Genomic DNA, 15,985 nt, shown 5'->3' on the forward strand with positions numbered 1-15,985 from the left:
GTAGTTCGTAGAAATACATAAAGATGGTAAATTCAACTTGGGGCATATTGAATTTGAAGGGCCATAAAAATAGAAATATATAGAAGTTAGTTGGCAATATAACTTTAGGTCACCAAAGGCATGGCATTTACATCTATAAATGGTCATTTAAACCATAGGAGAGGAAATTGCTTTAAAAAACAAACAAACAAACAAACAAACAAGAAAAAAAGAAAACAAACAGAAAAACAGTATACAGGCAAGTGGCAGGTGCAAGAGGCCAAAGTAGCAGTTTCCAGAAAGAGGAAAAGCCTCCCTTGGGGACTTGGAAGAAAACCCCAAAAGGAACACCTGTGAACCAGAAGAGCAGGCTGGGGAGGGACAGCTCTCTGGAGACACTGCCAAGGCTGATAAGAAGGGAAACAGGACGAGATCTGGCAGGTCACTGGGGCTAATCTGGAACAGTGTCAGAACAGTGGCAGGGACCGAAGCCAGGTCACACAGAAACCTGAGGGGTGTGATGGGGGAGAGTGTGGAGAGAGGACTCACCCACTCACCCCTGGATAGAAGGGAAAATGGAAGGTTTAGAAACAGAGACCCTGGTCAAATCATGGAACCTAGGCTTTCTTCTTAAATGGACAGGATATGATCTTGCATGGGTGCTGAGGGAAACAAGCCAAGGAAGGCTAAGGGGAGATCAGAGCCAAGTGAATGATTGATGCAGTAGGAAAAGGAGGTGGCCTTGGAGCCAGAGAGAGGGGGTGGGGACACTACCTCATTAAGAATCAAGAGGACAGCCCAGTGGTGATCCCAGCACTCGGGAGGCAGAGGCAGGTGGATCTCTGAGTTGGAGGCCAGCCTGGTCTACAAAGAGTCCAGGACACTCAAGGCTACACAGAGAAACCCTGTCTCAGAAAAACAAAACAAAAAGAAGAGAGAGGACAAGGATGTACCTTGCCTAGCACCCACAGAGCCTTTGGCTCCATCCCCAGCACGGGGGGAACGGGGGGGGGAGAAACAGAAGAAAAGTAGGTATTGTATTTGGGGTTGGAAATGTTGCTTAGTTGGTAGAGTGCTTACATAGCATGCATGGGGGTGGGGGGGAGTTTGATACCCAGGACTATTCAATCCAGGATAAACTTGGCATGGCGCATGCCGGTAACCCCAGTACTGTGAAGGTGGAGACAGGAGGATCAGAAGTTCAAAGTTATCCTTGGCTACATAAGGAGTTTGAGGCCAGCCTGGGCTACATACTGGGTATGTCTCTTCTCCTGTCTGTAGCCTTTATTTATTTGTCAAATATTTATTGAGTGTCTACCAGATGTATGTATTGGGAAGCTGAGAATGTGAATCAAAGAGGCAGTTTTAGTTCCAGGAGACTTAGGAAATAGAGTGACAATAAACGTAAAATAAACCGAAACGATCACTATTGGTAAGTGCTCAGATGCAAAGGCCAACCAACGGACTGATGACGCAACAGCAATGGTGACCAGGGAAAGCGTGTCGGCAACTAGAAGTGGGCAGAGATCACAGTGAAATGAAAGCAGCTGTGCACGGAAGAGGAGCAGGCTAGGAAGAGTGTGCCCTGCCCAGAAGATCTCTGTGTCCCTCGTATTTACTCTCTTGAAATACTAGAGGTTAGACACGGGAAACCACAGTACTGACAGAGCGCCTTTCTCTTGGAGCCATTGGGGGCATCTTCTCTTCCTCTCCCAGCCTTGGGAAGGGCCTGCTTGCCTTACTTTCTACGGCTTGTACTTGTACCACGCCAATCTCTGGTCCTGCGGCTGTTTTCACACCTCCTCCTCTGTATGTCTTTCTTCTTCTGTCCCTTGCAAGGACATTTCTCTTTGGAGTTATGGCCGAGTCCATAATCTAGGATGCTTTTATTACATCTGCCAGCTTGACCTGTAAAGTAACAGCCACAGGTCCTAGGAATCTTACACGTGACATGCCTTTTGGCAGCCTGTCATGCGATCCTTTAGATGAAGAAACAGAGACGTTCAGAAGTATCTTTTCACTGCCTTTCCTCCTCTCTTTGCTCCAGCTAGCCTGAATTTCAAGATCTGACTCAGCCATGGCCAAATCTGTCCCAGCAGATGTCCCTCCTGGGACCCAGTAACTTGTGCATATTCGACATTTGTTTCTTATTTTTTTGTGTGTATGGACCTATTTCTTGCTACAAGCCTCTAAATTACCCCCCTTGGTATGGCTTACATGGTCTGTTTTGTTTTCTCTACTGACCCCTGGATCTCTTCTAGGACAGCAAGCCCGATGGAAGCCACCCCTCCGCTCCTAACACCTGTGGCGGCACTTCAGGCTCCTCAGGCTCTCTGCAAAGGCTGCATACAGAATCCATTGAGTGGCAGAGTGATAGCTGACTGACGGTGAATGGTGGAGGGTTTTGAGTTACAAATGAAGACGTTTAGATTATTCGTCTGTTTGCTTAATGTGTGTGGGTATTTTTGCCTGCATGCGTGTTTGTGCACCACTTGCAATGTCTGATGCCCTCAGAGGCCCTGAGACTGGATTACAGGTGGCTAGTGGTTGTGAGCTCTCTTAAGGGTGCTGGGGATTGATGTATGCCATTAATCCCAGCACCAGGGAGGCAGAGGCAGGTAGATCTCTGAGTTCTAGGCTAACTTGGTCTGTAGAGTTAGTTGTTCCAGGACAGTCAAGGCTATACAAATAAACCTTGTCTAAAAAAAAAAAAAAAATCAACCCTGGGCTGGAGAGATGGCTCAGAGGTTAAGAGCACCGGCTGTTCTTCTGAAGGTCCTGAGTTCAATTCCCAGCAACCACGTGGTGGCTCACAACCACCTGTAATGAGATCTGGTGCCTTCTTGTGGTGGGCAGGCACACGTGTGGGCAGAATACTGTATAAATAATAAATAAATCTTAAAAAAAAAAATCAACCAACCAACCAACAAAAAACCCCAAAAAGTCAAAATCGCATCCTCCAGTATACTCTGTTATCAGGGCTTCGCCAACAAGATTTAAAATAGGCCGATTCTCATAAAAGAAAGCATAGATTAAAGATAGCACCAAACTTCCAATCCATGAGATAAGCCTAAGAGGCAGACATCTGTCCCTAGCATGAGCCTTCAGTCACTTCCAAAACTGAAATTGTGGAAAAGAACATTTGAAATAGGATTTTCCATTCTCTATCCTCAACGACATATTCACCTTGTGGTATTGGCGACTACAGTGCTTAGAACTAACCAAGGTTAGCAATATCTTGAGAATGGCTTGGTTATTTTTCTTTTTTACATATTTCCTTTTACAATTTGTACTTTTGTTTGTATAACTCACATACTATTAGTTCATGCATTGGGCAGCTTTCCATTGCTGTGACAAAAATACCTAAGACAATAACTAAAGAGAGGAAAGGTTTCGTTTCTTGGCTCACAGTTTCAGAGCGTTTGGTCCAAGGCTGCTGGGGCCTCTGGCTTTGGGCCTGAGACAGAGCTGATTGTCTCGGTAGAAAGCACACTGTGGAGCAAATATGGCTATAACAAATGAAAAACTTAATTTTAACAACTTCTTGTCTTTATTAATTACATGGCAAGGACATGGACACCACAGGCTTCCCGGCTTTAGTTTTCACATGAAGCTATGCATGGTACTTATCAGTCATCAATAACCGTGTTGTTAAATGTTGGTATTTATATACTACAGTTGGCACGTATCTGAGGAGAGCTCAGGATACTAATTTAGCATGCTATTAATAAGTCTGGCTGCCCCAAAAAAATCCTTGGCAAACACACTCTGGCAGATAATTGGATTTCCCCCAAATTTCAAAGGCTAATTTCTTTTTTATATATATAGCATTTTTTATTAAGTCTTGGAGAACTTAATACAATGTGTGTGGATCGCATTCATCCCTTTACCCCTTTTTCTCCCCCCAACTCCTCCCAGACTCATGCCCATCTCCTCATTCCTGCCTCTCCACCCCTCTTTTTATTTATTTATTTATTTATTTATTTATTTATTTATTTATTTATTTTTTGGTTTTTCGAGACAGGGTTTCTCTGTGTAGCCTTGGCCATCCTGGACTCACTTTGTAGACCAGGCTGGCCTCGAACTCACAGTGATCCGCCTGCCTCTGCCTCCCGAGTGCTGGGATTAAAGGCGTGGGCCACCACGCCCGGCTCCCACCCCTCTTTTTAATTTTTTTCCTCAGAAGCTAATTTCTTAACACATATAAACTATTATATTAAGGCAGTGGCGATATTAACTACAGTTCTTTTTTTTTTTTTTTTTTTGGTTTTTCGAGACAGGGTTTCTCTGTGTAGCCTTGGCCATCCTGGACTCACTTTGTAGACCAGGCTGGCCTCGAACTCACAGCGATCCATCTGCCTCTGCCTCCTGAGTGCTGGGATTAAAGGCGTGCGCCACCACGCCCGGCTTAACTACAGTTCTTATAGCCACAGAATTATAAATGGATATTAGTTTTTTTTTTTAATGAGGGGTGGGCAGTGAGAAGGCTGAAGTAGGTAAAGACACTTACTACCACCTCCTGACCTCAGTTCAAGTCCCCAGACCTTCATGGTAAAAGGAGGGGATGGATTCTCAGAAGTTATCCTCTGGCCTGTGTACTGTGCAGAGTCACGGGGGAAAGTCTGGGTACCAAGGGATACAAGCCAGACAGCTGAGAAGCTGCCTGGCACACGGTACATACATCTGCTAGGACCTGGCTCAGCACAGAGTGACAGAAACTAATGGTGACCGTAAGTTAGGAATCTCTTTCCCACACACTCATGGCAGCGCAGAGTCAGTGTACCGCGACTGTCATTTGCCTGGACTCCTGTCATCTTTTGTTCAACTTGTTCTGGGGTTTCTATGCCAGAGTCTAACATGGCTCATTGTATCTACATTCCAGCCGGTACAAGAGAAGAAAGGCGGAGAAGAGGACAAACTTGCTGACTGGAAGAATTTGCCCACAGCCAGGCATAGTGATATGCCTCTAACCTTGAAACCTGGGAGGCTGAGACAGGAAGATCATGATTTTAGGTTGGCCTTGAGCACACACCAGCTTTAGCATAGCCCGGAATACAGAGTAAGACCATTTCTCAAATACACGCACACACACACACACACACACACACACACACACACACACATACACACATGCTGAGTGCGGTGACATGAGCCTTTAATCCCAGCACTCAGGGAGGCAGAGGCAGGCAGATCTCTGTGTGTTCTAGTCTACAAAGCAAGTCCAGGACAGCCAGGGCTACACAGAGAAATCCTGTCTCAAAAAACAAACAAACAAACAAACAAACCCACAAAACAAAACAAAAGATATATAGATAATATATAAGATATATATTTGTTTAAAATGTTATTATTTGCGTGTGTGGGACAGTTGTATATGTATGTGCATGCACACATATGCCATAGTATGTTTGTATGCTGATCAAAGGTCAACTTCATGCATGATTCCCTCCTTTACCTGTGTTTCAGGATCAAACTCAGTCCCAGGGATTAAACCTGGGTTGTGAGGCCTGTGGGACAATCTACAGAGCCATCTTGCCAGTCCTGAAAGATTTTATTTTGTTTTATTTCATTTTATTTTTTTGAGACAGGGTTTCTCTGTGTAGCCTTGGCTGTCCTGGACTCACTCTGTAGACCAGGTTGGCCTCAAACTCACAGCGATCCACCTGCCTCTGCCTCCCAAGTGCTGGGATTAAAAGTGTGTGCCACCATGCCCGGCCTGAAAGATATTTCTAAAAATAAAAGTGAAAAAAAAAATAGTTGCCTACAACACTGCTGGTTACATTCCAATGCCAGAATGTAATCTCACAGCCACATGCAGGTGGGGAGAAAGATGCAGGAGAAAACCTCTTTGTTCTGCATAGGCGTGCTCACAATTGAGAACAGGAAGCACATTATTACGGAACCGGCTTTATCATGTAGAGCACTACAGGCCGTTTGCGCAGGCCAAGTCTTTACTGAATGACATCATCTTGGATATTTCAGGTCTTATCCCTCTAGGGCCCAGATACCTAAACACCAGTCACGCCCTCTCAGTCACAGTATCGACGCCTATACGTTTACATTACCCATAGGGAGTGGCACTGTCCTTAAACTTCAGGCTTCTGTGGAAGGCATCTCTCATCACATGGCAGTGTCACGTTGTCAGGGAGACTCTGTAGCCATGTGCTGAGCTAGACTCTGTGGGTGACTCTTCCCTTCAGTTACACAGAGGGAAAACCAGGCCGGTGTCTGACCCAGGCGAAGACAAATAAAAGCTTTCCCTAGGTTTTAAAAACCAGAACCAGGGAGAAAAGTTTCCATTCCTCTGTGAGATCAAAGACCCCACGTCATCAGAGCATTGCTGGGAGGGAAGATGGACAAGTCCTTTGGAAAATAACAAGGCATCTCTGGTGCCACCAGAGGCACCAGGTGACATAGCAGCTGTGCTCCTGAGTCTGTGGGCTAGTCAGCCAGTAAGGGTTAGTCAGCTAGGTTAGGATAGTCAGCTAGTTATGATTAATCAGCTAGTAAGGGTTAGTCAACTAGTTATGGTTAGTCAGCTAGGTAGGGTTAGCCAACTAGTTATGGTTAGTCAGCTAGTAAGGATTAGTCAGCTAGGTAGGGTTAGTCAGCTCGTGTGCATGTGGAAACCAGGGGTTGATGTTAGATGTCTTTTTTTTTTTTCTCCCCAGAGACACGGTTTCTCTGTGTAGCCCTGGCTGTCCTGGACTCACTCTATAGACCAGGCTGGCCTTGAACTCACAGAGATCCGCTGCCTCTGCTTCCCGAGTGCTGGGATTAAAGGTGTGGGCTACCTCTACCCAGCCAAGTATTGGCTTTTTAAAGTAAAAGCAGGTATGTGTGTGCCAGTTGCCAATGGCCTGTTCAGGGGGTCTTCATTGTTTGCCATCATGTTCTTCCTACACCACAGTACACTTGATTGTTATGCTATAACAAAATCCATCTACATAGACTTGGTCTTGGTCTCTGGTTCCTCCAAAAAGTCTTGTGAACTCAGGAGTGATAGGTGTGTCCTTGGTCATTCCTCATAAGTCCCTTTCTACCTTTCTGAACTCGTACCAATGCAGCGACTCAGACTAGACCCTGAGACAGGCACAAGAAAGGAGCTAGTCACACCAGGAAGACAGAGAGCATGGCTAGAGGGTTGGAGCTGTCAGCTCCCAGGAACTCGCTGCTTTTCTTGTCGCATGACAAAACACCTGGCAACTTGAGGGAGAGAGGCTTTATTTTGGCGGTACTTCTGGAGATCAGGGCTAATGGAGCGTATGTGTCAGTAGATGGGGGAGCCTCAGGTGGTATCTCCTCACATTTTAGTAGATTAGAAAGCAAGGAAGTAAGCCGGGCATGGTGGCACACACCTTTAATCCCAGCACTCTAGAGGCAGGTGGATCACTGTGAGTCTGTAAGTTCCAGGCCAGCCTGGTCTACAAAGCGAGTCCAGGACGGTCAAGGCTACAAGGAGAAACCCTGTCTGGGGGGGGGGCGGGTATAGGGGAGCAGGAAGCAAGGAAGTAGACCAGAAACAGAGTCAAGCCCAAGCCCCACCCACAGTGGCCTAAATCTACAGCTAAGTCCCTAGCCCCAAAGGTTCCAGAACCTTCCAAACCAGCCAGAGATCAATCAAATGTCCCAAAACATGCACCTGTGGCGACATTTTGCAGTGGCGTTATATCACCCATTTCCACTCTTGGGGGGCCAGACATGAGTCCAGTCATGTGGTTAGTAGTCAGCTCAATTAAACTTCCCAGTAGATGACATGGCAAGTGAGAAGTGGTCATGTGTCACACTTAGGGACAGAGCTGCCACCTTCTGACTTCACCTAAATCATCTTTAATATGGTTCTGTTTCTAAAGCTGGGCAAGGTGCAGGTACCTGTTATCTCAGCAGAGGCAGGAGATCAAGAGTTCAAGGCCAGCTTCCTCTAAATAATGGGAAATTTCAGCCTGGGCTACAGGAGACAACAACCAACAAAACAAAACCACTGGGTGCATGCCTATAATCCCAGCACTCTGGGAGGCAGAAGCAGTAGATTTTTGTGAGTTTGAGGCCAACCTGATATACAAAGTGATTCCAAGACAGCCAAGGCTACACAGAGAAACCCTGTCTTAGAAAACAAACAAACCAAAACAACACAAAACAAGCATGTGACTGTTTCTAATTTGGACCATTTACAGTAAGATGGTGCTGCTTCTGTGAGTCAGAGCAGGTCCTCAATTCTAAAGTGCACTCTTTGGAGCCCCTGATAGCCACACTGGTTAGTAAGAACCCTGGGTCATCCCTAGCGTTACTCATGCTGGTGTCAATCTGTGGGCTGAGCTCCTGACCTGTGGGATCTGTGTGAACTGCCTCCTGCCGGTACTATGGAAACTGAGTGTAATTGCTGGGCACCCATTTCTGCTGAGGAAGTGTTGACGCACACTGGGGCAGGCAGCACTCAGACATTATGCAAAAGCTTAGTGAATACTACCAGCAAGGACCTAGATCTTAAACACGAAATAGAAACTACTGTGATACTAGAGACGCTTCTTCAAGCGAGATTAAAGTATTGACTCTTTCACAGCTTATCTTATGTGGACGAGTGTCTTGCCTACCCATCTGTCTGGAGTGCCTCATGCAGACCTCACGCCTGTAGTGAGAAGAGGGTGTCAGATCCCCTGGAACTAGAGTTACAGATGGTTGGGAGCCACATCGTGGTTGCTAGGACCTGAACCCACATCCTCTGCAAAGAGCAGCAAGTGCTCTTTACCTCTGAGCCATCTCTCCAGCCCCAGTGTTGGTGTAAAAACATTATTGATTTACTTTGTGTGCAGGGGCAGTGTAAGGGGGGATCCATTCTCTCCTTCCTCCATTGTGTCCTGGGGATAGAACTCGGGTCCTCAGGCTTGCCAGCAGGCATCTTGTCCTACTGAGCCATCTCTCCTGCTGTTGACTTAATTCGAGGGAAGTTGTTCCTCACTACACAACTGCTACAAGGTCTACAATAAGCAACAATAAGGAAACAAACAAACAAACAACTGTCTCTTCTTATTGTTCTACTGATCCCCTGAAAGATAAGGACTCTGGTTTACACAGATTTATTCTGAGGTGTAGATCTGGCTGAAGGCTTCATTTTACTTTTGTTCTATCCCATCTGAAGTGAGCCCGCAGAGATCTTGAAAGGAAACAGCCATTGCCTCAAGTGACTAGGCACCGCCTCCCTGAGGGTAACAAATTATATTTCCTTCAATAGAAATGTTCTTTACATTGATTCTTTTAGAGGAATTCATTGTCTCCACACTTGCTTCCCGCCCTCCTCTCCTACGCAGCCTGTTATTCAACTTGTTAAATACGAGTGAGTTTCACGTGGTCTTTGTTTTAGCCTAGGCTCCGGGACCCCACCCAACTGAACTAAAAATCTTATTAAAGTTCTAGGCCACAAAAGGGAAACTAGACTGCTCTCTGAGAGATATCACGAATAGCCAGTTTTCCAAGCAGACCAATTCTAGTCGACTATGCTATTTCCCCCGCTTCGCTTCCACCCTCCTCTTGATAAGGAGCGGAAGTTAAGCTGCTATGATGCAATCCCTTGGTGGTGCTGGGTTTTCTATTACTTTGTTTCCCTGTTCCTGGTTAAAAGCAAAGTAACGTTAAAGCAACCAGGCCAGGTTTGGGGCTGTAAACTCAGTTGGAAGGGTGCTTTGAGTAGCGTGCCTCAAGCCCTCGCTATTTCCCCAGCACCACATAAAACCATGTCTGTTGGCAAACACCTGTAACTTCAACACTCAGAGGGTGAAGGCAGGAGGGTCAGAAATTAACCTCCAGTCTCAGCTGGAACATGCCACACAGGGAGATGCAGGACCACTAGACACGAGATCTGTTTTTAAGAAATGTTAATCCCAGCACTCAGCAGAGGAGAGGCAGGCAGATCTCTAAGAGTTCTAGGCCAGCCCGCTCTTCAAAGCAAGCCCAGGATAGCCAGGGCTACACAGAGAAACCTTGTTTCCAAAAACCAAAACTCAAAACACCCCTCCCCCCCCAAAAACCCCAAAATGAATGAATGAATGAATGTGAAACCCTTCTGCTCAACCCATTGCATTGAAATACATGGTCTACTTTATGGGGTGAAATTATTGTCAGATTCTGGAATCATTAAGAAAAATCCATTTAAGATCTGTCAGCCAAACTGTTTAATTTTTTTCTTTTTCTCTTTCTTTCTTTTCTTCTTTTTTTGTTTTTGTTTTTTGTTTTTTGAGACAGAGTTTCTCTGTGTAACAGCTCTGGCTGTCCTGGAACTCACTCTATAGACCAGGCTGGCCTTGAACTCACAGAAATCCGCCTGCCTCTACCTCCCAAGTGCTGGGATTAATAATTATTTCTTTTAGGACATCTTTCACCCTCACATAGGAAGGACATTAGAAAGTCAGACTATTAATAGCACAGTGGCAGAAATATTCAAGACGTTAAAGGGACAACGAATAGTTCATTACAAGGAAACTGCATCTCTATAAGAAGATAGGGAAAGGATTACGTATTACTTGTGTATCCTTAGGGTGTGAGCAGGCAGGCAAAGGACAACACGTTTAGAATTGCAGAAGGACAAAACTTCAAACCAATTCATGAGGCACAACACTGTAAAGTTATTTTTATAAAAGTATGTTTTTCAGTTTCTTTCTTACTCCAGCTAACATTAACATAATTGAGACTCTATTATATTTGTTCAAGAAGCTTCAAAACACAATAACTGAGCAGTTATTAGTCTATTCTTAAACTTCGAAGGTAATCTGGTTTCCTCCCAGCGTACATCCCAGAGATACTTGCATTTTGTGGCTTTCGTGCTCAGCTGACTCTCTCCTGTACCTCTGCCCATGGCTCAATCGCCTACTTCCTCCTCTAGCTCCTCCTCCCCTGGCTGGCAGGAAGTCCAGCCTTATATTCTCTCCCCTGCTCCGTGACTGGCTATAGGGGCTTTATTGGCATTTTAGGCCACAACTGGGGAGAAGTGTTTTCACAACATTGAGACGGGAGATTCTCAGAACAAGGACTGCAACCAGATATTGGGGGTACAGAAATCGGCATTGGAATTACACAACAACGTTATGCCTACACAACACACTAAATATTTGCAAAGTGGCCATTTTTAAAATAGGTCTTATTTTCTGCGTATGGGTGTTCTGTGGACACATATGTCTATGTATCACATGTGTGCCTGGTGACTGTGGAAGGAATGAAGAGGGTGTTAGAACCCCTGAAATCGAGGTTACAGATGGCTGACAGTTGTGAGCCACCGTGTGGGCTCTGGAAGAGCAGCTTAATGGATGTTCCACCTCCAAGACAGATTTTAAGAAGTTGAAGCAGGTGCAATGGCGCACATCTTTAAGCCCAGCACTCAGGAGGCAGAGGCAGGCATACCTCTCTGAGTTCAAGACCATTCAGGTATACACTGAGTTCCAGACCAGCCAGGGCTACAAAGTGAGAATCTGTCTGAAAGAAAGAAAGAAAGAAGTAGCTAAGGTGTAAGAGGCAGCGAATGTACAAGAGGACAGAGTCTTCCTTTTAAGGCATAACATCCTTATCACAATGGAACTTGATCTTACAAAATGAGTTAAGGTGTTTTTGTTTATTTGTTTTGGGGGGTGCTGGGAATTGAACTCTGGGTCTTGTCCACATTATTACGTCTACCTCTAAGCTATATTCCCAGCCCTAAACTTGTAATAAAAGACTTGCTTTACCCCTGGTTTCAAGCAATGGTTTTATGATTATTTCACATGGAAATATTAATGATTTCACAGGTTTATTTCATCAAATCATAATTGGAAGGACATAATGACATTTTTTCATATCATGATTTTCAGTCTTATCATGATGTGTCTTTATAAACTTTCTTTTGTGCAAGAGGCAGTATCATGCATCACTTTTCTAATATTTTAAAACTACACAAAACTGTTTATAACACCTTCAGAAAATTGTGAACATGAATAAAATGATGCAGTTTTTAGCTTGCTAACTTAATAACACTTTAGTTCATCTAAAATGTTCCTAGAGACTATAATAAGTAGTTCATCTATTTTTAATTGCTAATTTAATTCCAGCAGTAACAATTTTATTTAGGAAAATGATTTCACAGGAGAAAGCAAAAGTCAGCAAGAAGAAAAAATAAAAACCCAACTACACAGTAAGTAGTCTTTAAGATTCCATTAAGTAGGGGCTGGAGAGATAGCTCAGCAGTTAAGAGTACTGGTTGCTCTCCAGAGGGCTTGGGTTCAAATTCCAGTACCAGTGGCTTGCAACTGTCTGTAACTCAAGTCCCCAAGGAGCCACCCTCCTCTGGACTTGGGCATGAGGCACACACTTGGTGCACAGACATCCAGGCAGGCAAAATGCTCATACACATAAAACAAAAACAAAACAAAAATTAGGTACTGGGTTTAGGATACTACTTAGTATTTTTTGGTGCTGTTCCCATCCCAGGGAATAAACTCTATGCAGTGTCTATGGAGTTCAGCTCCAGATTTCCATGCTGAAGTACATGTTCCCTGCAGTGTCTTTCTGATGGTGATGATGAGCACGGCCTAGGGCCATATGCAGCGATGCCCAGTGTTACCACTTGCCAACCAGGTAACCTTTCTGAATTCCCAGTTTCTTTAACTAATTCTGGGCTAACGGCGTGATAGCAGAGGACGTTCTGCTTCATAGCCCCTCAGCCTACTGCAGCCGTGGGAGACAGCTCCTGTATAGAGATGTTTACTAGGTTATGTGTAATAATAGGAGGGGTGAAAGGAAAGAAGAAAGGAAGGAGAGAGGAAAAAAGAAACTGGGGGCAGGGGGACCAGCTTAATATTTAATAACCATAGAATGATGAAATACATTTCCATGTTCTCATGTCATGGATTTTTTTCCCTCCACAAGCCAGAGGGATGACTTCTACCCTGTGTGCACAAACATTTCTATTGCTCAGGAAAGAATTAAATACTCTCTTGGATTTACAAAGGAGAAAATGGGGCTGGGGAGATGGCTCAGTGGATAAATCATGTGCTGCACAAGTGTGAAGACCACGGTTCGAATCCCCAGAGCCCATTTAAAAGTAGGCAGGTATGGGTTAGAGAGATGGCTCAGAGGTGGAGAGCACTGACTGTTCTTCCAGAGGACCTGGGTTCAATTCCCAGCACACACACGGCAGCTCACAACTGTCTGTAACTCCTGTTCCAGCATATCTGACACCCTCACACAGACGTGCATGCAGTCAGAACACCAATGTACATAAAATGAAAATAAATTATTAAAGTAGGCAGGTATGGCAGCCAATGAAATCCTAGTACTTCAAAGTCAGATAATGGGGAGTTTCAAGGGCAAGCTGGCTAGTTAGACAAGCTGGAACTGGTGACCTGGTGAACTCTGGATTCAGTGAGAGACCCTCTTCAACAAATAAAGTGGAGAAACTTCGAGGAAGAAACTCAGCGTCAACTTCAGATCTTCACCCATGCATACATGCATGCACTCACACCACATATACACATACTCAACAGAAAAAAAAAAAAAAGAAAAGAAAAGAAAAAGAAAAGTTTCTGGAGACATTTTAAAAATCAATAATTGTCAAATAAAGCGGTAGAGAACTTTTAATCCAGCAACATGGCTGCTCTGGCATGGGATCACATCCAAAGACGGTCTAGGTCTATGTGATCCGACTGGAATGCAGACACTCTCTGGATTACAGTATGATATGGCTGGAATTACGGACACACCCTTAGTGCCCACCTTTAATCCCAAACAATGAAGGTAAAGTTAGTTTATAGAAGTGTTCGAAAGTGATGTCCAATTTAGAGGCAGACGAAGTGAGGAATCAGAGAAGGAGTTGATAGAATGAGTCAAAGATAGGATACACTCAACCCTCACGAGAGCAGGACGGGAAAGAGAGGCTACTTAAGAGCAGCGCAGGGGGCTGGAGAGATGGCTCAGTGGTTAAGAGCACTTACTGCTCTTCCAGAGGACACAGGTTCAATTCCCAGCACCCACCTGGCAGCTCACAAGTGTCTGTAACTCCAACTGACACCCTCACACAGACACACAAGAGCGTAGGCATACTTTTTTATCTATTTTATTTATTATAGTTTTTATACCTATACCTCCCGTCTCTATTCCAATCCCTTCCAACACCCAACACCAGGTAGGAGAGAAAGGTTAGTGGGGAGACGGGATGCAGTTCTCTTTAGCTGCTTCCTGCTGGTTAGGGTAGTCGAGTTCCTTGGGGCAAGTCCAGTCTTTGATTCAGGATATCTCCAATTTCTGATCAGACAGCATCCACAGCGACCAGGAGCAGTGGGGTTGGAGAGCAGCAGCCTTCCTCCTCAGAGCCCTCTTCTCTCCCACACCTGCGATTAAAACAAAAGCATGCTCACATAACGTAACTGAGTGCTGAATGATTATTAATATTTAATATTGACTTATTATTTTAATAAATCAGCTGTTACTCCTTAACCAGCTACATACCCAAATAACCACACAGAGAGACCAGGATATATTTAATTAGCCTAGAGCACAGGTTGTCTAATCATTACTCCATCCTAACCCTCCAAGCTAGCATAGCTCCCTCCCATTCAGATTCCCCACATTATACTTGCTTTTTACTCGTATCCTAGGTCCAGCTCATTCCTCCTGGTGTTTCCCAGTCCCCTCCGTGTGCATCCCTCTTGTCCTTCCTGCTCTTTCTCCTCCTCTCACTGACCAGGATGTCCCGCCCTATTCTCTGTCTTGCTCAGCGTTGGCTAGTTGGCTTTTATTGGCAATACAGAGAACAAATGGTGACATGTTTACACAAACTTGAGACAGGAGATACATGGTGGTGCACCCCTTTAATCCCAGCACTCGGGAGGCAGAGGCAGGGGGATCGCTGTGAGTTCGAGGTCAGCCTGGTCTTCAAAGCAAGTCCAGGACAGTCAAGGCTACACAGAGAAACCCTGTCTCAACACACTGCCCCCCAAAAGAATAAACATCACAATGCAGTGTCTAGATTGACACTAGATAGAAATCAGCACTTGAATGAACAAGGGTAAACCGTACACAGTCCACAAGGGCATTATGCCAACAACTGAGTTTTTAAAGACACCAAAACTTCCTCTACGGGAGAGAAATTTTTTTGTTTTGTTTTTTACCAAGAGTTTATGACCAGGGCAGTTTTACAGAAACAGGCTGCAGAGAGAACAAGCTAGACACAGGTGAAGACAGAAGGAGCCAGAAGAGTAGAACAGATTGCTAAAACTAGTTTGAGGCCAGGCAGAGAAATTCAGTCAGAAGCTGAGAGAAGCCAGATTGAATCAGTCAGCTTGGAGAGGCGTTTAGGCCAGAACAGCTGAGTTAAAGCAGTCAGCAAGAGTTCATAAAGTGCCAGAAAGGCTTGGGACTGGCTCTCATCTCATCCCTTCGTCTGAGGAAATAAAAACAACATTTATATAAAGTTGTTTTTTTTTTTTTTAAAAACTATAATCAAAAGTAGGGTGTCGTGGTGCACGCCTTTAATCCCAGCACTCAGGGAGGCAGAAGCAGGTGGATCAGTGTGAGTTCAAGGCCAGTCTGGTCTACAAAGTGAGTCCAGGATAGCCAAGGCTACACAGAGAAATCCTGTCTCAAAACAACAAGAACAAGAACAATAAACAAACAAACAAAAAGAAACTATAATCGAGTTCGGCATTGTGGCATATATATACATATATGGCACGCACGCACACACACTCACACATAAAATATACATGCCTATAACCTTAGCACTAGGGAAGAGGAAACAGAAGAATCATGAATTCAAAGTTGGCTTCTGGCTATATGAGATTTTGTCTCAGAAAAACCAACCAAGCAAACAAAGCCCCATTAAACCTTGTCTGTTTGGTTTTGAGTTTATCCTTTAATGGCTCAGCCATCTCTCCAGCCCTATCTCAAACCTTAAAAATGGGACTCTAAAAAAATGTATAAATTAAAAAAAAATTAAACTCCCAATGATCCTCTGCTGCCAATGCTGCCAACCACAAAGCCTGAGCCACCT

This window comes from Acomys russatus, chromosome 28 (genome assembly GCF_903995435.1).
Source record: "Acomys russatus chromosome 28, mAcoRus1.1, whole genome shotgun sequence".
Lineage (NCBI taxonomy): Eukaryota > Metazoa > Chordata > Mammalia > Rodentia > Muridae > Acomys > Acomys russatus.